Source organism: Panthera leo, chromosome B4, assembly GCF_018350215.1.
Source record: "Panthera leo isolate Ple1 chromosome B4, P.leo_Ple1_pat1.1, whole genome shotgun sequence".
Taxonomy (NCBI): domain Eukaryota; kingdom Metazoa; phylum Chordata; class Mammalia; order Carnivora; family Felidae; genus Panthera; species Panthera leo.
This window is the reverse complement of record NC_056685.1, coordinates 7350278-7370888: the sequence shown is the minus strand read 5'-3', so window position 1 is coordinate 7370888 and position 20611 is coordinate 7350278. Positions and strand designations below refer to the sequence as shown.

Below are 20611 nucleotides of genomic sequence, written 5' to 3'. Positions count from 1 at the left end.
TTTGTGGAAAATGGGCCCCTCCCCAACTCCGGGGAGAAAGTTAACCCAAGACATCAATGTCAAACGCACTCCCCTTTGCCAGCAACAGGCTTGGTGTCAGCCATGTCATGAAACTCCGGCCAAGAGACACAACACCAAGTCTGATAGGAGCTTTTCGGGAGAGGTCTTCCCCCCTGGCGTGCCTCAGGCTACGTGTAGATGGGATCCGTAGAACCACGGGGTCCCTATCCTGGGACCAGGAGATGCGGCACCCAAAGACGAAGTCGGCACACTGGGTTCAGTGGAATAAAAACGTGGAAAGACACTGGGTCCCCGAAGAATTTATCACATAAACCATACCTTCACCGTAAATGGCATCTCTTCTCATATAAGATAGTTTCCTCCTTGTCCAAATCTGTTTAGCTGAGCGTCTTTCATTCGCAGCTAAAAGCCCTGTCGTCAACTCAAAAGGCATCTCCTTTAACAGAACTGAAATGAATTACATACTTTGGGGATTCGTATTTTTGGGAAACTCCTTCATACAACTGAGAACACTTGGAATCTTTTGAGTCAATTTGAGCAGCACTGAGGTAACATCTGAGTGCCTCGTATCTCCCAAGCGTATGAATACGTATCTCACCTCTTCTTAATTCCTATAATTCCATGTAAGATTGCTATCTTTTAATGTTCATAATAATGTTTATTATAGGTAATATCCGAAGCTAGACTTTCGTTTTCTTAAGGAGTTAATCAAGTACTGGATTCTTGCTCCTGGCGACGCTCTCAGACTGAATACTGGCTGCCTCGGGTTCCTACAGAATGTTCCGGGATTCATTTTGGAACCCTGGATGAAGTACTGTGCTGATAACACAGTTTTTTTCTTGGTGGGGTCCTGTAGGCATCTCCACCCCAAATCCCGGCAACTCCGTCCTTACTCCCGCCAAAACCCTGGGAGAGTCCCTTCCCCTTCTCTCCCCCACCTCATGTAATCAGGCGAGAAACTGTGACTTAACCTTCCCAAGAAGCTTAGAATGTGATCTTTTCTCACCGCCTCCAGTGTGAACACCCCACATTCTGGCAAACAGCTAGAATGAGGCTGAGGAAGGTCTGCACGTGCAAAATTCAAAGAGGCACTCAGTCTCAGGGTCACTTACACGGCTCTCGGTGAGTCTCTCCTTAAGTACTTAACTAAGGGAGGCCATCTTGGGGCCTACCTTATTCACCCTAGGCACGGCCTATCATTGCAATATCTCCAGAGCTCTTCCTGACACCAATCCTTGCCCCTCGACAGTCTATTCTCAACGCAGCAGCCAGAGGGATGCTTAATAAATGTGAAGCAAATCATACCGAACCCCCCGGACCACGGGCCTTTTTGCAGATGCCAGAACACAACACACACACACTGCTACATTAAGACCTTTATTCTGGATACTGTTCCTCCCAGAACACTTCTCCCAAATATGTGCTTTGGGTGTTTCCCTCACCTATTTCAACTCTTTGCTCGCGTTTCACCTTTGACCTCTAGCCTACCAGAACACCCCTGAGCCTTCCGTTGCCCTATCCAGCTTTTTGTTTTCCAGGGCGCTTGTCACTTCCTAGCTTGACTTTTTGTGTGTATACCTTAGCGTCCGCCTCCCCTCGCCGAATGGCAACTGTGAGGGCGCAGGAATTTTTTTGTGCTTTGTTCTCTGGTCCATCCCGAGCGCCTGGGAAAGGCTCTGAGCACACAGAAAGTGTTCCAATAAGTATCTGCTGAACGAGCTAACTAATGCAGCAGTCTAAGAAGTGACCAGTGGTGCTAGGACGTGAGGATGAAGCGGTGACTGAATCACAGTAGTGGCTCATAGGCCATTGTTTGAGTTTGGAGATTTATCCCAAGCACACAGTCATTGTGCTCGGTATCTTGAGTGGGTTTCAAACAGGAATGATGGAATCTGATTTATGTGGGGGGGGGGGTCAATTATTTGTTTATTTTGAGAGAGGGAGAGAGACAAAGTGTGTGTGTGCACAAGTCAAGGAGGGGCAGAGAGAGAGGGAGAGAGAGAGAGAATCCCGAGCAGGCTCCACGCTGTCAGCACAGAGCCCAACGTGGGGCTCAATGTCATGAACTGTGAGATCACGGCCCGAGCCGAAACCAACAGATGGACCCTTAACTGACTGAGCCCCACAGGAGCCCCAGTGTTTTAGAGTCATTTCCCTGTTACGTGGGAATGACTGAGACTGAAAAGTGGACAGAAGTGGGGGAGATGAATGTCTTAGTAAGGCAACATCTGATACACTCGGATTAGAGTGATAGAAGGAAAGGGTGGAAGAAATGGATGGACATTTTAAAAGTTGGGCCAACACACTTGCTGGTAAATTGGAAGCAGGCATCGCCTTTAAAGACAGGACCGTTGATATGGTTAAAAAAAAAAAAAAATGGTAGCAGGTCCACTGGAGGAAAGGGGTAGAGACGTTTTCAGGGAAGGTGGAACCGAGAAGATACATTTTCTAAATGCTAATTTTGAGATGCCTATTAGCTACCCAAGGAGAACCATCAGAAAGTGGCTGAAGAAGCCTGGTGGATGGAGGAGAGGCCAAAGCTGGTGATGAAGGGATGAAGTCATCGGCATCTGGAAGCTGGGCGCCCGGGTGACATCACCTAAGAAAGTTGGCTGTCAACGAAGAGAGCACAGGAGTGAAGGTATGAAATGGAAATGACATCTGGAAGACTGCCCTCGTGGAGGTTTTCCGCTCCTCGAAATCCTTGGATTTCACCTACTTTCAGAAATCTGTGTTTCTAGAGCCCCCTTCTGTGTATTTGCAGTCATTTCTAATTTTCTTCCTCGACCGTTATTTCCTCCAACGCATTCACTAATCCTCAGACTTGGCTTTCGAGACCTAGAACCATCTTCAAAAGTCTTTCAACTCCGTCAGTGTGTCAGTTAATTCATTATGACATATATGTTAAAACAATTACGTAAATTAAATAGGATTTAGTTCCTAAACTCAAAGTTGCTTCTTTATCTCCTCTTCTCCCTGACTGAAGACAATGGTATTTGTGCAACTGAGAGACAAGGAAAAACATCAGTCATTAGCGCTTCTCAAAAATATGCCAGGCACCTGATATTTGGCCGGCACTGTATTTTAGCCTCACATCACCAAGGTGGCCCAAAATCCTATTCCTAGAACAACCTAGAGGGCTTTGGTGGCCTTCGGGGTAGTTTGTGTCAAACTAAGAGAAGGAAGATGGGGGTGGAAAAGAAGGTTAATCATTCCAAGGGGAAGAGAGAACTGATGACTGGATATCCCTGGAGACTTCTTTCTGATGACGTGACCTATCTGCCTGAGGCCACTGGTCCTCGACTGGACATGGAGATTATGGTTGGAAACTGAATCATAGGCTAAGAAATTACATTTCACCTTATGTATTCGTTGAACTTACCACACATGGCAAGCCACTGTCAGGATAAGCCTGGAACTCTGCTCAGAACAAAGTTCTCAACCCCTGAGCTCAAACACTGTATCCTCCCTTCTGGTGACAAACCTACAGTGGCTGTCCCTGGGCTCTTGTCCGGCAGCGCAGCTCGCGCAGCTAATGCTAGGTCATCCGCTTCTAAAGGGTCTTTCCACTGTTTGTTTTCTCTTGCTCTTATCACAAAGGTGGATGGTACTAGATATGTTTCTTTTTAGCCAGAATGAGGTAAGCAGAGGTCAACCCCGTGTCAACCAGAGATGTAGAAAAGCAGATATAGTTACAGTGCAAACCGGCCGGCCTAAAGTAAAACAAAAGAATTCTTTCAGTGACACTTCAAAACCAATTGAAACCATAGTGATGATCTGGGGGACGCTTTGTGGAGAGAAGTCAAGCCCAAGCCTTCACGCTCAAGGGCCCTTTGTGCTGAGCTGACAGAGGGAGGCAGATGTCTCAGGCGACTGCTTCGGTTTCCGCGATCTCAAACCCAGCGCTGGGTGCACCTTGGTCCCCTCTTCAGCGGGGGACTGCACGTGAGAGAGGTTGGACACTGACGGTGTCCAGCCTTTAATCCTTTCATGCTGAATCTATTCTGCTCCCGAAGTAGGAGAAGGCAGCACGCTTCCTCTGCCCACTGTTTCCTCCAGGCAAAGGGGAGATACAGGACGTCGGGGTCCCCACTATGCGTTGATCTCCACCATAGCGCCTTTCTTTACATCATCACTGCCTTTCTAGGGTTTGCACAGAGAAGGAATTCAATGGATATGTCAGGAATAAATTCCCTGACTTTTTTTTTTTTAAGTAGGCTGCACACCCAGCTCAGAGCTTAAACTCACAACCCTGAGATCATGATTTGAGCAGAGACCAAGAGTCGGATGCTCAACCGAGCCACCCAGGCGTCCCCAACCGCCTGTCTTTTAAATCTCAGTATCTCCGGGCACCTGGGCAGCTCAGTCGATTAAGCGTCCAACTTCGGCTCAGGCTATGATCTCAAGGCTTGTGTGCTCGAGCCCCATGTCGGGCTCTGTGCTGACAGCCTCCATCTAAAAGGCTCCTAGACCAAAAAGAATCTCTCATTTTGTTCTCATTCTACTTTCCACACGATTTAAGTTGGGCTGAAGCTACGGTCACTAACTCTTCTCCTGTTTCTGTTGTGTTTTGTTTTGTTTTGTTCCATTTTCCCACAAGCCCCAAGTCCTTCTAATTATCCTTTTCCCCGCTCAGGCCCCCATCATGCTCTTTTCCTCCAATGCCCACCTGCCCTCGTCCCCCCACGGTGATTCTTCCTCCTCTGTCATATATTTTATTTTGCTATCACCCTCACTGCCTGTCATCAAGCCCCTGCTTCTTTGTCTTAGCAAGGTGACCCCTGAAGAAATCAAATCATCCATCAGCCTTTGAGTCATAACATGATAAAAGAAAAAAAGTGCTAGATGAGGTACTCTAAGAAACAACGTAACGCGACTATGGTTCAAGGGCTGTTTCCAGGCCGTCTCAAGTTTGTACTGGTCTACGACATTCTACCACCAAAAGCACTCACTTCCTATGCTCTAAGAATCTAACGAACTCACTATCGACAGACTGACTTACAGCCCCACTGGATGCAATCAATGTAATTTGTTCTTTACTTCGTGATTACAAGTAACGGATGGAAATATATAAATAAAAATTATGATCAACTGAATTACTTTATAAATACACTTTACAAACCTCGAGGAATTTTGGATAGTTTACCATTTGAATTGAGAAGTTCCGGTCCAATGGGTAGATCCTGGGTCCGAGACAGTAGATGCGAAAGTAGGCATGATTGTTATGATTGTATCGTGATTGTTGTTTTCACCCGAGACTCCTGTTTGTCTTTCTAATTTGTCCTTAAGTGAAATCAGGTTTAAGACAAAAGCCCCAGTCTGATAAGTTACCTGCAAACTCAGCCCATTGGCTGGCATATAAAAGACACCCAATAAATGTTGACTAGATGAATAAATCCCAACATCTCGTTATTTTTGAGAAGATTAAATGAACTGAGATATACGAAAGCGCTTTTAGACACCTGGGTGGCTCAGTCAGTTAAACATCTGACTCTTGATTTCAGCTCAGGCCACGATCTCACAGTTCATGGGACCAAGCCCCACATTGGGCTGTGCTGACAGTGCAGAGCCTGCTTGGGATTCTGTCCCTGCCTTCTCCACCTGCCTCTCCCCTTCTTGGGCTCTCTCACTCTCTGTCTTCCTCTCTCTCGCGCGCGCGCACGCACAAAATAAATAAACGTTAAAAAATTTTAAAAAGAAACGTACAAACACCTTGTAGACTATAAAACAGTATGCAAACAGTTCTTATTAGGGCACACTGAGTACTCCTTCAACATGCTGACTAATCACATAAGGAACTAAGTAAGATTCAAATCAAAAGTACTACAGAAGTTCAACAGAGGCAAACACTGATCAAAATTAAGATTAAAACATGGATTCGTTCATATAAAAGACTCACATGCTAGAACAAAGCTTTCCACACTACACTATCTGTTCAACCACCACCGCATTCAATGACACATATTTTAGATTTTTGTTGCAATAGCATTGCGCTTCAAATACCAATGTTTATACAGATAGAATGAAAGGCTTAGCTACTCTGGAACAAAAAAATCAGTCACGCGGTGGTTCCAATAACTGAGAGGCTTCTATCTCCCTCATGTGACAGCCCGGCGCCCGGGTAGGTGAACTCGCGGCCCCTCGCGGCCTCGCGGCCCCTCGCGGACCCAGGTTCCTTCCCCGTTGTTTCTCTGCCCTGCTGGAGGGGAGTGTCTTCATTTGAGTGGTCAAAGCTGGTCATGAGCTAATCAGTGCTCTAGTTCAAAGGAAAAAGAGTAGAAAGAGCACACATTCTAAGGCTTAGGTCTCAGAGTTGTGTACTTCCCATTATATTCCACCGGGACGAACTCAGATGGCCGTCAATGGCACCTGGGCAACGCGGTTGCATATCAGGCGGCCACATTCCCAGACGCAGTTCTACAGCTCAACAGATTTTGGTGGAATATTAGCCACCAAGCTAGAAGGCTTTGTGAAGGATATAGGACGTGAAGTGAGCAATGAGGGTTATCTAAGATAACAGCAGAAAGTCTACAAAGAGCCATAATTACAAACTGTAAATTCCTAGGTCCCGCCTTTGCTGTCACCCAGGATCCCATTTCTTAACCTTAATCCACGCGTTCTTTTTAAATAAATTCTCGAGAAAGAATAATAGAACATCGTCCCCCAAGAGTCATACGGTAGGCTTTTAAAAATAATGTTTAAAACCTTTATAATAATGTTTAAAATAATAATGGGCACAGCAACACAGCCTCCACTCAAAATAATCAAGGATATAAGAACAAAACTTAGCAAAATTTAGAGTGTTCGTAGAGATAAATATTCATTGCCAGAAATGGATCGGCAATAGTTTTTCACCGCAACCATTTCTGAACGAGGCTCTCTACATAGCAAATGGTTTAGATGACAAAATCACAGGAGTAAAATTAATAATCATCACCACCACCATTATCATCATCATCAACAAAGTGAATTTTAAAAATTCTTTAAATTACACCCAGTGCTGGGAGTGACACAGTGACAGCACTAGACATTCTGTGATGAGAGAATGTGATGAGCTAGCTATGAAAGACAGTTTGGAATTTTCCAGATGAATAAGAGGAAAAAGGTCTTCTAAAGAAGAAGAAAAGGAGAATCTCCATGCACCAATGACTGTTTTTATTATTCTCAAGTTTTTAAATTTGTTTAATGTTTGTTTTTAAGTTTGTTTAATGTTTGTTAATGTTTGTGGCCACCCAGGGGCCACAAAAATCAAAATAAATCTTAAATTCTTTAAATGTTTAAATATTAAGGAGTCGGGATGGCCGGTTAAAACACCAAAGGAAGGAGTTATCTAAAATGTTATCGTTTATTCATTGATACAAAAGTGTTAACTCAGCACCTATTATGGGGCCCAATTCCTACACTCCAAAAGCTTTAGTCCACAATTTGGATCAGCTGCTCTTTCAAGACATGTAGGTATCCTGAGCACATGATCTCATTTAGGAGATTTTTGTTCTTTCTTAGTATCTTTCATACCATAGGAGTCACGGGAGTCATTTCCTAAGTCAGATGAGAATTTCAAGACAGATAGGGAGTTAAATTCAACCCCTGAACTGAAATTCTACTTCTCCACTGGTGACTGGTTGAACGCTCCTATTGGGAGAAGAACTGGACACGTAGTAATGGGCTCTCGGAGTACAGGAGAAATCTTCTGAATGCAATTATGAGCAAACTTATGGAACTGCATGACCAGGGATAAAGGAAAATCAGGCCAGGACCCAGGGAAAGTCATGCCAGGAAGCCTGAAGGAAATAAAGCACGCCCCCACTTGTATCTCTTCTGTTCCATCCTGGCCTGTGTTTTACAAGCATCGGTGTGAACATGGGCCAAGTGAGTAGGAGATCCTGTATTGCCCCAGGTTGGTCAGAGGTTAAAGCGTACCGTCATCAGTGGCGTGAATACAGTAGAAACGGGTCAGACGCTACAACAAAGAGGATCAGGACAAAATCAACGCCTCTGGACCACCGTTTGCAAGACTTCTCTCATTCCACAGGTATTCATTCATCCATTCCTTTTATTCACTAATTTCTTCATTCATTCTTCAACAACAATTATTTTATGTTATTCTACACTCAAAACTTTTTTTTGGGGGGGGGGGATATGACAAAAATTCACGTATTTTTCTAATTAGAATAACTTGCCTGTTTTTAATGTGTATTTTGAGAGAGAGAGAGAGAGAGAGAGAGAGAGTGCAAGTTGGGGAGGGGCAGAGAGGGAGAGAGAGAATCCCAACCAGGCTCCACATTGTCAGCGCAGAGCCTGACACGGGGCTTGATCCCACGAACCCTGAGATCGTGACCTGAACTGAGATCAAGAGTCAGACGCTTAACCGACTGAGCCACCCAGGGGCCCTGAGAATAACTTTAATATCTTAGAAAGCTTGGCTTTAAAAAAAAATGTTAGCCGTGACTAGACTTTGTGAGTTATCGCTTTGCAATATATACAAATATCCAATCATGGGGCGCCTGGGTGGCTCAGTCGGTTGGGCGTCCAACTTCGGCTCAGGTCATGATCTCGCGGTCCGTGAGTTCGAGCCCCGCGTCGGGCTCTGTGCTGCCAGCTCGGAGCCTGGAGCCTGCTTCAGATCCTGTGTCTCCCTCTCTTTCTGCCCCTCCCCTGCTCATGTTCTGTCTCTCTCTGTCTCAAAAATAAATAAAAACATTAAAAAAATTAAAAACAAAACAAAACAAATATCCAATCATTACGTTGTACGCCTGAAACTAAGACGATGTGATATGTCTGTATCTCAATTAAAAACCAGAGAAAACAGTTGGGTAAATCCTCCATCCAGCAAATGTCCACGTACTTCCAGCACGGCTGTCTCATCCCCTTAGAACCATCTCGCATAGAAGACCTGTTCTACCCAGATTTTAGACCCGGGAAATGACATATTCAACTCAATAAGCACTGTTAGAGCAGAGATAAGAAATCCCCCCTCTTCTTGCGTGAGAAAACAAACACCTGCAGGCATTCACCTCTTGGGACCATCGGGGCTGAGGTATCCCTCCCACAGAATCTGCCAAAACCCACCAACAATGGCTCCAGGAGGCCTGTTTTGGCCTCGGGATTCTGTTGCTAAACTCAGCCTCCCCTGAAGGAACACACAGTCTTCATTTACATGAGGCTTTGCCTGGCACTTATCTGCGGGACTGCAGGACAAATAAAACATCACAGGGGCAGAGAAGGGGGGGGGAACAAAGCTCGTGGTTATATTATCTCCCAAGATTTGGCCCTGTTTTGATAAAAGACGGCACCCTCCCGCCCTGTCCCCTGCGGCCACACACAAACTTGTGTTCTGCTCTAACGCCGGGATCCGGGGTTAGATCTGGGTTTTAGACGGAAGATCTAAACTGATGGCTTTCGGGGCTGCCTGACTGGCTCAGCCGGTAAAGCATGCGACTCTTGATCTTGGGGTTACGAGTTCGAACCCCATGCTGGCCGAACAGCTTACTTAAACAAATAAATAAATGAACTGATAGCATTTGGCTGTGTCTGCCTTTAGGGCAGCTTAGAAAAAGTACCTGGTGGGTTGTTAAATAGTTGGCATTTTTATTACCAACTGTGCTGTTGACTAGGGAGGGAATAATTACTACAGTTACTTCGGAGCATAAATTGTTAAAAATCACCCAGCTGGTTAGTGGCAGCTATCATGGTTAGGGGTGGGGTTTTGAGCTCCAAATTAATACATGCCATTCTGCAAATTAAAAATCACCTCGGGGAGCGGCCTGGGTGGCTCGGTCGGTGAAGCAGGCGACTTTGGCTCAGGTCATGATCTCACGGTTCGTGGGTTCGAGCCCCACATTGGGCTCTGCGCTCAGCGCAGATCCTTCGGATCCTTAGGATCCTGTCTCTCTCTCTCTATCCTTCCCTCGCTTGCACTCTCTCTCTAAAAATAAATGAACACTTTAAAAAACTCACCTCAGGGAAAATGGTGGGTACTTAACGAACGGTAACAATTCCTGAAGACAGAGGCATAACCTTTGCATCAAGTCATACAGCACCAGAATCCTTGTTCTAGAAGAGAGCCCAGAAATAACCCATGCCAAGCCCTCGGATTCTAAATAAGCAAAACTAAGCTCAGAAGGGAAATAAGTGCCTGAGGCTACACAGCTGGAGAGTTGCAGGGCCGGCTTTGCTGGCCCTTGGCGGGTGGGGGGCGGTGGTATGAGTGACCGTGGCCTTGATTTAAGATCAGGATGTGATCCTAATATATTCAAGTGGACGTGTATAGAGAGACAATGGAGTGCAATATTTGGATTAGGATTAGGACTGTCCCAGAAAGTCTAGGTCGCCAAACGGGAGCATACACTTTGCTCTGTGGTGACTCAGAGGCGAGCCTGGGACAGAGGTCCCCTTTGGGACGCTCCTTCCCGGGGACACACATGATGGCATTCGTGCCCAGTCCCTCTCTGCAGCTCACCCTGACCCTACGCTTGCTGTTCAGCCACACACCTTGGTTCAGGGCTCACAGCCCTTGTCCTAAACCTTTGCAGATAAAGAAGATTCCTAACTTCAGATCGTTTCTGGAATTGCTTTCTGCTTCAGCCCACCGCCCCCAAGAAACTGGATTTGAAAACTAAGACACAGCAGGAAGGCATCACCGTGCTTCTGCAGCTCTATACTGTGTCTGTCACATCAGATTGCTTGACCCGTAGGGAACAATGATTTCCTTCTTGTAACAACTATGATGCTTGGTCACGTTTTCACCTGGTCAGTGCACAGGATTAACAAAGAGGTCCACATATCCAGTTAGCTCTCTAGGCTATCTAAATAACCGTGTGTCTTCCAGAAGGCCGCCTCATTTCTATCGTTTACATTTTTATTTCCAAAGCGTTAGACTTGATCAGATCGATGTGCAAAGACTGGGGAAGAATCAGCTCTCCACTTTAGGCGTTATGTGGCTTACAATACACTGATCATTTTACAAAGAAGAGGAAAAAGGTTCAAACATTTTGGATCAATTAACAGCTCGCATCACCGGGTGGCCTTCCACACACGTTCCCTCGTGTTTCTCCAGTTGACATACATTTTTGGGCAAATTGTGGAATTTATCTCTTGCACATCTGTAGCATCAGTTCCATGGAGGGTTAACACAAACTTCTGTAATGATTGGGAAGGGGGCGGTTTAAAAATCACACCAGCTTGGGGCCCCTGGGTGGCTCAGTTGGTTAAGCATCGGACTCTTGATTTTGGCTCAGGTCATGAGCTCGTGGTCATGAGATGGAGCCCAGAGTCAGGTTCTGCGCTGGGCGTGGGGCCTGCTTAAGGCCTCACTCTCTCTCTCTCTCTCTCCCTCTCCCTCTGCCCCTCCCTTGCACTCTCTCTCTCTCTGTCAAAAAAAAAAAAAAAAAATTAAAATCACACCGGCTTAACATTTCTCTGAGTGTGTTCCAAGGAACGTTCAAGAAGAGGAAAGAGAGTTTACAGAGACAAATAAATTGAGTAAACATGGGCTCAAACTAAATATTTTGCTTAACTATTCTTCTCAGAGCCTTTATTATGCTAATGTCATTATGAATCATCAAGATGTGGCTCCAAATACACCATTTCCCTACCTGAGCTGCCATGGCTTCCTTTTCCAGAGTATCTGATGGGACCAGTGCCCTTCAGACTAATATTGATGATCGCAATGATGACCATGTTTGAGGCCATTTTGCTAAGCTTTTCACCCCACACCTCATTTAACCGTTCCAGGGACCTGGGTCCTACGTATCCCCATTTGGCAGAAGAGGAAACGGGCTCAGAGAAGTTAAATCGCCAGTTCAAAGTCACACAGCTGGCAAGTTGCGGAACCAGAATTGAAGGCGTTCTGACTCCAGAATTTAGACTCTTGATTACTCTATTACATATCTGTCTGCATGACTCATGCCCAGAAGACAATTCCTGCCCCCGTCAACTCTTGAGGAGTTTGGAGAACAATTGTTTTGAGAGAGGAAGACAGGATAAAAGATGGAAACTAAGAGAAGGGGACAGGGAGGCGTCATTTGGCCCAGATTAGAACAAGGTCATTAGACAGGTCATCACTGCTTTTTTGAAGGAGTAAACGTTCCCTCTCCTTGCACGGGACAGTTCGTTCCCTGTTGGCAGGATAAGAAAGAGAACAGGTTCCGTTTTTGACAGGCATATACAGAATTAATCTTCTCCCAACAGGATGTAAAGGAAGGTAAGAGGCTTGTTTTATTCTGTGCAAATAGTTCACACTGCAAAGGTGACCAGACTGACATCCCAGCCACAAAACTGGTCCAGACCACAGGTGGCCAAGGGAAACCGATGTAGTTCGAAAGGTAGATTCCAAGTGAAAGTAAAAATTTGAAAAATACAGTAGAGAGGGGGAAGGTAACGTCACACAGAAAAAAGAATGTCATTTTTTTGAAAAAGTTAACTTCAAATGAAGCAAAAGTTTTTTCTAGGACCCTATTCCTGTAAGGCCAGCGTCTCCACTACTAACCCATAAATGAACCTGCCGACAAAATGGAAAAAAAAAAAAAAAACCCTGCCTAGTGCAATTTAATTGCGTTTCCTGGAGGGACAAGCTGAAACCAGCCAACTTTTCCATACTCCAAGAAGGAATTTGAAATCTCGCATGCCCAGTGGAAAAAAAAAAAAAAAGAGGGAGCAGTCTTCTGCATTTTAATATCACTGGGGTTTCTTTAAAGCTTTTGGAAGTTTCCTCAGGAGGCCAGGAGCATTCAGAAATTTAAAAATACGGAGTACTTCCCCGTTAACTTCTTTTTTCACCTTATTTAAATGAATTCTGTTGCTCACCAAAAGTTCAGAATCCCCGGCCCAGAAAATAAATTGAGTTCGGATATTCTTTAAAGGACAGGGCAGGGATGGACAAGGAAAGAGGGAACCACCCAAGCCGAAAGCCCAAGGAATCCCTAAGGACCAACTCCATCCCACACCCCGCATCTTTCCACTTCCCAACGCCCACCCCTCTCCGGCCTTTTGATGGAGTGCACGTGCCCTCCTGGATGGCCAAGGAAAGCCCAGCTGCCTGCGCCTCTGGAAGGTCTAACTGGGCAGTCCACATATAGGCACTATAGTGTCTCTAAAAGGCTTTGAGCTCCTTGCAAGGTGTCAAGGAATCAAAATAAGAAACACTATTATCATTGAAGCTCTTCTAATCCAGCAGGCTTCAGCAGAGCTTAGAGATGCCACTGTTCTCTCTTCAAGTCTTTTTCTCCCGAACTTTTAAAGGTTGGCATGACTGATTCATCTAACACGGCCAACAAAATGGAAAAGAAAAGCTTCGCGCAAATCCCTCCGTGTTTCTGCACAGGAGGTTATGCAGGGCAAAGAATACAACCTACTTCCTGTCCTCCCGATAGCTCAGGGCCCTGTCTGGTTATGTGGCTGTAACTTATCCTCACTTATACAAAAATTATTCATTTTCCACTCTGAGTCAGAACCCTTTCGGTCTCCCGTCGTACTCACAAAAATGCATCCACTCAAAGCCATTTTATGTTCGGGATGTTTTTCCCTTGAGCGTATGTTTTGTCTCCTTTTCTCTGTGTTCCTTCAGAAATGATGGCTTCGCCTGTGTCTTCCGGATAGGTGTGGATTTGTGTACCGTTCCATTAGAAATGTGGGTTCCCCCCTTGTGCAGATCAGGTACGTTGCGTCCCCAATTAATTATAAGCTCCCTGGAAGCAGGGGTTCACTTGGCACTTCCTATCGATCTGGACTTCGGTTCGTCATCTGCATTTGTCTATTTTATTGACAAATAAATAGCCTCATTATCGAGGGAGCAGGAGGGGACCATGAGATTTCAAGTCCCAAGAGCATCTCGTGTCAGCCCTAGGGTTCCACTGGGCACCAGGAAGAGACGGGTTTGCCGTTCACATTTACCTCTCCCTGCGTTGCAAATTCACACATTTTAGACGGGAGGCGAATACTGCTCCAAGATAGTTTCACGACTTAAGGATGTGGAAAATACCCACATCCTATTGCAAACACACCAAATGAACTCCTCAGCTGAGTTAACCATTCGACGACAACAAAACAACCAACAAGAAGTCAAAGCAGAAGGGAGTATGCTGAAATATGTACTAAAACATTTCAAAGGAATGAACACACACCATCCTTCGAGACAAAGACATGGCCGTTCACATCCCCGGTTGTGACCCCCGGGGCACGGGTCTCTATTCTCTCTGGTAACAGCCGTGACCACTATTAGATCATGTGTGTACTCTGCACCCTTCAACCAGACCTAGAATCCTACCAGCTCCATGTAGTACGGAAGAATGGCGATATTAATTGATCTCATCCCACAGTTGACCTTCAACAGAAAGAAAAAAGTAATCATTACAACTCCCCCCAGCCAAGGGCACTTAGTATTCGGCATGCTTCCAGTGTTTTTAGGGCCCTCTCTGCAGCACAAAGTCTCTGAAGCCCAGACTGGTAGATTGAGACCAACTCACCCACCATTTCCCAGCCCCAGGGAACGGGCCCTCCCACATTACTCCTTTAATCTTTTCCTTTTGCAAGAACGAGCTCAAGTACTGGGGAGGCCTTCTCCAGTCACCCCACAGGGACCGCTTCCTTCTCAGAGCATCTCTAGAAGTCATCCCTCCTTGGGCACCGAGACAGATGACTTCTCTCCACCTTGGGACGCCATTTCTTCATCCAAACACTGAGCACTGAAATGCCTAACAGGTACCAGGTGCTGGGAGGGCTGGGAAGCCAAGGTTGCATAAACACAGACCCTGTCTTTGAGCGGTCCAGAGGCTGTGGGGGTAAACAGCTTGGCTCCTCAGGGTCTGAAAACTCCTCGGGGCCAGGAGTCTTTGTGTCTTCATTTCGTTCTCCCCACCCCCCTCAGCAGCTAGCGTGCTGCCTTTCCCAGGGGAGCTAGCACTCAGCCAAAATAAGGGGCGATGGAGACACGCAAGCAGAAAATCCAAAGGGGACTTTCCCAAACACTGAGGCATAAAAGTGCGCCCACTTTGTGCTCCAAAATTACAATGCGTACCAAGATTTCACCCCCTCAACAAGGTGATACAGGCCAATTCCTTTAGGCCTTTCTAAGTACCTTTCACCTGCTCTGTAATTAAGGAATCTTGGAGGGGATTGGAAGGGGCATGTGGGGTGGGGGCTGACGGTGCATTTACATAACAAAATATGTTTAGAGCAGGAGATTCCAGTCGCTCAAAATTCAAAAGAAACAAAAACAAATTTGCAAGGATGAGGGGCAGATTTTCACTCCTCTTAGGCTCCAGCAAATAGCTCAGTCATTCAGAATGTCCTCAGAGGGTCCTTTTTTTCCACCCGAGGGTTCAGTGGCTAAGCAGGTTATTTACTCCTAACCAGAGGCCTAAAGGAGCACAAAAGAGCGAAGTTGGTCACTGCCCCCGAGACTATGGAGCAAAAGCCACACATTATCCTGAGGAGACTGGATGGCTCAGCAGCCCTATAATTCATTCAGGGACCACTGGAATTTACCTCCTCCACAGTCCCAGACAAAGGAGTTCCAGCCACAGCCAAGTGACCCCCCCCCTCCATGCCTAGGTCTGCAAACCCCCCCTTCCCCAACCCTTCCCCCACCAAGCCCTTCCACGCATTCCTGCCCCGTTGGACACCTACAGAAGCAAAGCAAGGGACCCAAGTCCACATTTTTTTTTTTAACCAATTTCAATTGCCTCCAAAGCACATTTCTATCGCACAGTCTCAATAAGGTAAAAGGAATGAGAACATAAGGTCCAGCACGGATGGGAGCAGACCAGACAAGCTCAGAAAAAGACAGATCAGGGCGAGATCATCTCGGTTCCGAATTAATGGCATAAATGCCTTGTTGAGAGTCAACGTGTGTTCATCAGGTGTGGTACGGAGCAAACGATAAATAAATGAAGTACCTGGTGTCTGTTTTTGTTGAGTTCACTGATGAGAGTGAGTCGGGCCCGGCTCAGAGGCAGCACGCAGCTTCCCGGTATGAAATCGGAGACATTGATCTATTCTGCGGCCACACATCGTGCGGGTCTTTGGTTCCACCATCTATTTCCAGGTCAACGGGGGGAGAAAAAAGGAAACAGCAGAAAATAGCATCCATAAGCAATCATTTTCAAGTCGGAGTTTTACGGGCAGTTAAACGTAAAAACGCGCACAAATTAGGGAGACTCGTAGAGCCAAGAAGGACCCGTGTTTCGGTGCCACGCTGTGCTGTGCTAGCCGTGTGTCCGAGCGAACGATCTCGGTGTTCTAAACCTGGGTCTCCAACTTCGTGAGGAGTTCATACGGGCGATGGATATGATTAAATAGTGTATGTTCAATAACAGGATGCATATAAAGGGCTTAGCAGAGCGCCTGGTATTTAATTAGCACTCGGGAGGTGGAGAGTGGAAGACATGGTCAATCGCCTCCCTGTCTGTCTCCCTCCTCTCCCCCACAACTTCCTCTCTCCTCCCACCTCCTGTCTCTCTCTGTCTCCCCCATCTCTCTCGCTTGTCTCTGTTCTTCCCACGTAAACACACACACACACACACACACACACACACACACGTTCCGAACCTGGACGGACCTGCTAGGGAAAGACAGCTGAGTAGGTGTGGGCATTCCTGAACCCCACTCCTAGGCTGATCACAAGTGAGTCCTGGAGGAAAGGGGTTATATCAGGACAAAGTTGAGAAAGTGAATTCGGCCTGGAGCGGACTCCAGAGTCCCAGAAATGACTGGACCTTCATTCCATGCAGACAGAGTAATGCAGGATGACTGCTCAGTCCGAATCATTCCCCTTACGTACCCTCTAGACACGGAGGAACCCAGGGCTGGATGCCGCTCTTAAGGGATTTTGCAGAACACAACAGAGAGCCCTGCTCACATCTCTACTCGGTGCACAAGAGGGAGACTGGGTTAATTTTCTCACATCTCTTATCTCGTCTCCACTCCATTTCCGTGTAACCATAAATCTGCACAGGACAGAGGACACCGCCGACTCCTTCAGCAAAATCGCTTGCCTACTTGTTGCCTGTCTTCCGTTGCCATGATGGCGCGGAAGATACAAGGACTGCCCAGTGGGCTCACGGATCGAGCAGCCTGACAGATAGTTCTCATCGGTCAAGACAAACTCGGTTCAGGGTGTGTGGAGAGAGAGAACACAGACGAGGGACAGGCGGGTCAGGGACAACTTCCTAGGGACAGTGCCTCCTGAGGTGGATTTTAAGGATGACTAGGGGTTACTCACGTGGGGCTACCAGGGGGAGACACCCTGGAAGGCCAGAGACGAGAGGAGTTTGGAATGAGAGCACCACGTCACTCACAGAGTGCAGGAGAGTTGGGGTGCTCAAAGGGGAGAACAAGGCCGGGCCGCTCAGGAAGGACCCGTTAGAGGCTAGAGTAGCCCCAGAAAATGGTAAGACTTTACACGGTGGGACAACATAATCAAATTTCAGTTTCAGGAACGACACTCTGACCACAGCGTGACTGGAGGCAAGGGCTGGGAAGTGCGGGGTGAAGTTGAAATACGTGCAGGAAGGGGTCTCGTGCCCACTCAAAAATTGTAACATACACCGTGATTTTAGTCCCCTGAATGAGAATAACACAGGTCAATTCCGTTAGGCATTTTCTCAGTAGTTCAGGAAGTTTTGAGGGGACTGGAATTGTCAGGACTGGCTGACTGAAGGAATGTGGACAATAAAGGAGAAGTTAAGAATGACTCCCAGAGTTCTGCCTGGCAGGTGGCCGGATCACATTGCCATTCACCAAGGAACAAATGGAAAAACGAGGACTTCAGTCTGACCGCCTCAATTGTCCCAGAGCATACAGTTGGCTGGGTCTCAGAAGAGGGCTCTAGGGTAGAAATAGGCAGCTGGGGGCCCCTGGGTGGCTAGTTAAGCGTCCGACTTTGGCTCAGGGGCCATGATACTGCAGTTTGTGAGTTCGAGCCCCGCTTCGGGCTCCGTGCTTATGGCTCAGAGTCTGGAGCCTGCTTCGGATTCTGTGTCTCCCTCCCTCTCTCTGCCCCTCCCCCACTTGCTCTCTCTCTCAAAAATAAACAAACATTTAAAAACTTAAAAAAAAAAATAGGCAGCTGGATGCATCTACTCCTTGTGAAAGCTCACCTGGGAAGTACGTACCGTAAGAAGAGACCACGCCGTGGTCCCCACACAACACCAACTCGTGGGGATGGCAAGTGGAAAGCACCTAGAGAGGAAACCAAGAGGAAGCATACAGAGATGAGAGGAAAAGGTCCCAAGGAAAACAGTGTCAAACACAAGAAGGAAGTCAAGTAACGGTGGAAAGAGCCCCCTGGATTTAGTGCCTCAAGGAGGCAGCCCCCAGGATGACCTCCATCGAGGGAGTGAGCTCGAGAGGCGTGGTGTGGGTGGTTGACATTTACGCTTCTATTTGACCGGGACCCTTGACTCGTTGCTTCTTCAGCTCCTGACTTTTCGGGGGATGTAAAATGCAGATCAGGAACTACTGGGGCCCTGCTGTAAACCCTCTTGACTCAGCAGAGGTAAAAAGCCCATCACGGTGCTGCGTGCAAGGTTGGCAGTGGGAGGGGGGACCCACATGTGGAGGCATCCTGCTGGCTGGGCTAAACACCCTTCAGATAAACCTGCTGATCAGGGCCAGAAGCTGTATTACCTTAGTATAAAAAGTTTAGCAAAGAAGTAAAAACGCCCATATTACTTAAAGCTTTTAGAATTTCAGGGGCGCCTGGGCGGCTCACTCGGCTCAGGTCATGATCTCACGGTTCGGGGGTTCGAGCCCCGCGTCGGGCTCTGTGCTGACAGCTCAGAGCCCGGAGTCTGCCTCGGGTTCTGTGTCTCCCTCTCTCTCTGCCCCTCCCCTGCTCGTTCTTTGTCTCTCTCTCTCAAAAATAAGTAAACATCAAAAAAAAAAAAAAATTAAAAAACAAAACTCTAGAATTTCAAAGTTTCATCAAGAACTTGGTTTTTAATCCTCTTCTAACCAGAATCCGCACATCAAAACAAAGTGAAGGTCTGTGGCTTATTCTTTGCCTCTGGAGTCTTTCAGAAGAATTCGGTGCCTAAGAGGTGAAACCCCAGTGTATTGTTTTCCTTTTTTTTTTTTTTTTAATGTTTATTTACTTTTGAGAGCACACAAGTGGGGGAGGGGCAGAGAGAGAGGGGGACGGAGGATGGGAAGGGAGCTCTGCAGGGACAGCCTGGGCTGGATGTGGGGCCCAAACTCATGAACCAGGAGATCATGACCTCAGCTGAAGTCAGACACTCAACCGACTGAGCCACCCAGGCATCCCTCCGCGGCCTTGTTTTCCTGAATGTCCCAGGTACTGTGCAGGCACCATGCCCTGGGGCCACCCTGGGGAGCGCCACAACTTTAGCCCCAGCGCTATGATGATGGCTACCGCGTGGCATTGGCTTCCCCTTGAAGTCCCTGCAGTGCCACAGGTGGGCAGGCATGGCCAGTGACTGGGGCAGTGCTGTGAGGTTGTGCTTACCACGTCCAAGGCCATCCCGGAGCAGGTGGATGGGGGCCCTGCAGGCTCACAGCCTCGTGCACTGGCATGTCCCTGTGCACTCGGGCTGGGGGGAGACCTTCTGCAGCCCCAGGTGAGCAGAATCTGCAAAGACCTCCCCCCAGGCCCTGCGTTGGGGGGGGGAGGGGGGGGGACAGCTCCCGCCGCTGTCTCAGGAGACTGCGACCCAGCGCCCTGCCGCACCCGCATCTGGATATTCCAGCAAGATCCCAAAGGTGCTCAGTCCTCGACTTGCCAAAAACTGTCCCCACTTGGTGCCACCACTGCCAGCGCTTCTACAGGACGGAGCGGGGCCAGGGACACATCCACTGCGTGACTGAGATTGCACAGGACACGACTCAGACCCGGGGCCAGAGCACTTGGGAATATCATCCGGGCCTTCCCTCCCAGCCCCCGCTCCCTTTCTGCCCCCCTCACCCCGCTCACGCACGTCCGGGCACTGCCATGAGCGGGCTGCTTGGGGCTGCCCCAAGGAACGGCTTTTGTCCTGCAAGCTCGGGAGCCGCCCAGGGCTGGGGGCGACCCTGTGCGTGGGGCCAGGCGGGGCCGCCAGCTCCTGGGTCTCCCCGTCCGCGTCACCGCTAGGAGGCGGTCCGCTCCCTGCTGGAGCACGACCCACCCACCCACGACCCCGGGATCCTGGCTGCCGTGCCGGAAAACCTGGAGAGCCTTGTGCACCACGCGGTGGCCCTGGGCCAGTGCACCACGTGCACTCGGGCGTGGTGGCCCCGGCCTCACTCGTGCAGCCCCAGCAGCAGGGCCCACTCTCCCGCAGGGGGGTTGAGAAGGCTCAGGGCACCGGGCAGGTCGCCTACCTGGGGACCGGGCAGCTCACCAGGTGATCCAGGAGACGGCTGCGTGGCTGTGAGGCCAAGGCCAGCACAGCGGGAGAGGCGGGAGCGCGCCGACGAGGGGCCCCCTCCTGGCCCACGACCTGCCGCACCCCAGTCACGTGGCCACAGACGAGCACGCCCTGGAAAAAGGGGCCCGAAAGGAACCCCCGCCCCCGAGGAGCCGCCCTGACCTAGGGCTGACCTCTGAGGAGCCGGCGGGGGGGGGGGGGGGGGGGGGGGGGGGGGCGTCTCACCT

The 20611-nt window shown here is 48.3% G+C and overlaps 1 long non-coding RNA gene across 2 annotated transcripts; it reads left to right on the top strand.

The window, feature by feature from the left end:
• The first annotated feature begins 11853 nt into the window (after nt 1-11853).
• Nucleotides 11854-16004, top strand: LOC122223847. Of its 2 annotated transcripts, XR_006204518.1 has the most exons (4): nt 11854-12223; nt 13586-13674; nt 14551-14718; nt 15373-16004. It is a non-coding gene; the product is annotated as an uncharacterized LOC122223847 (long non-coding RNA). The 2 variants fall into 2 exon arrangements; XR_006204519.1 differs by lacking the exon at nt 13586-13674.
• The last annotated feature ends 4607 nt before the right edge of the window (nt 16005-20611 follow it).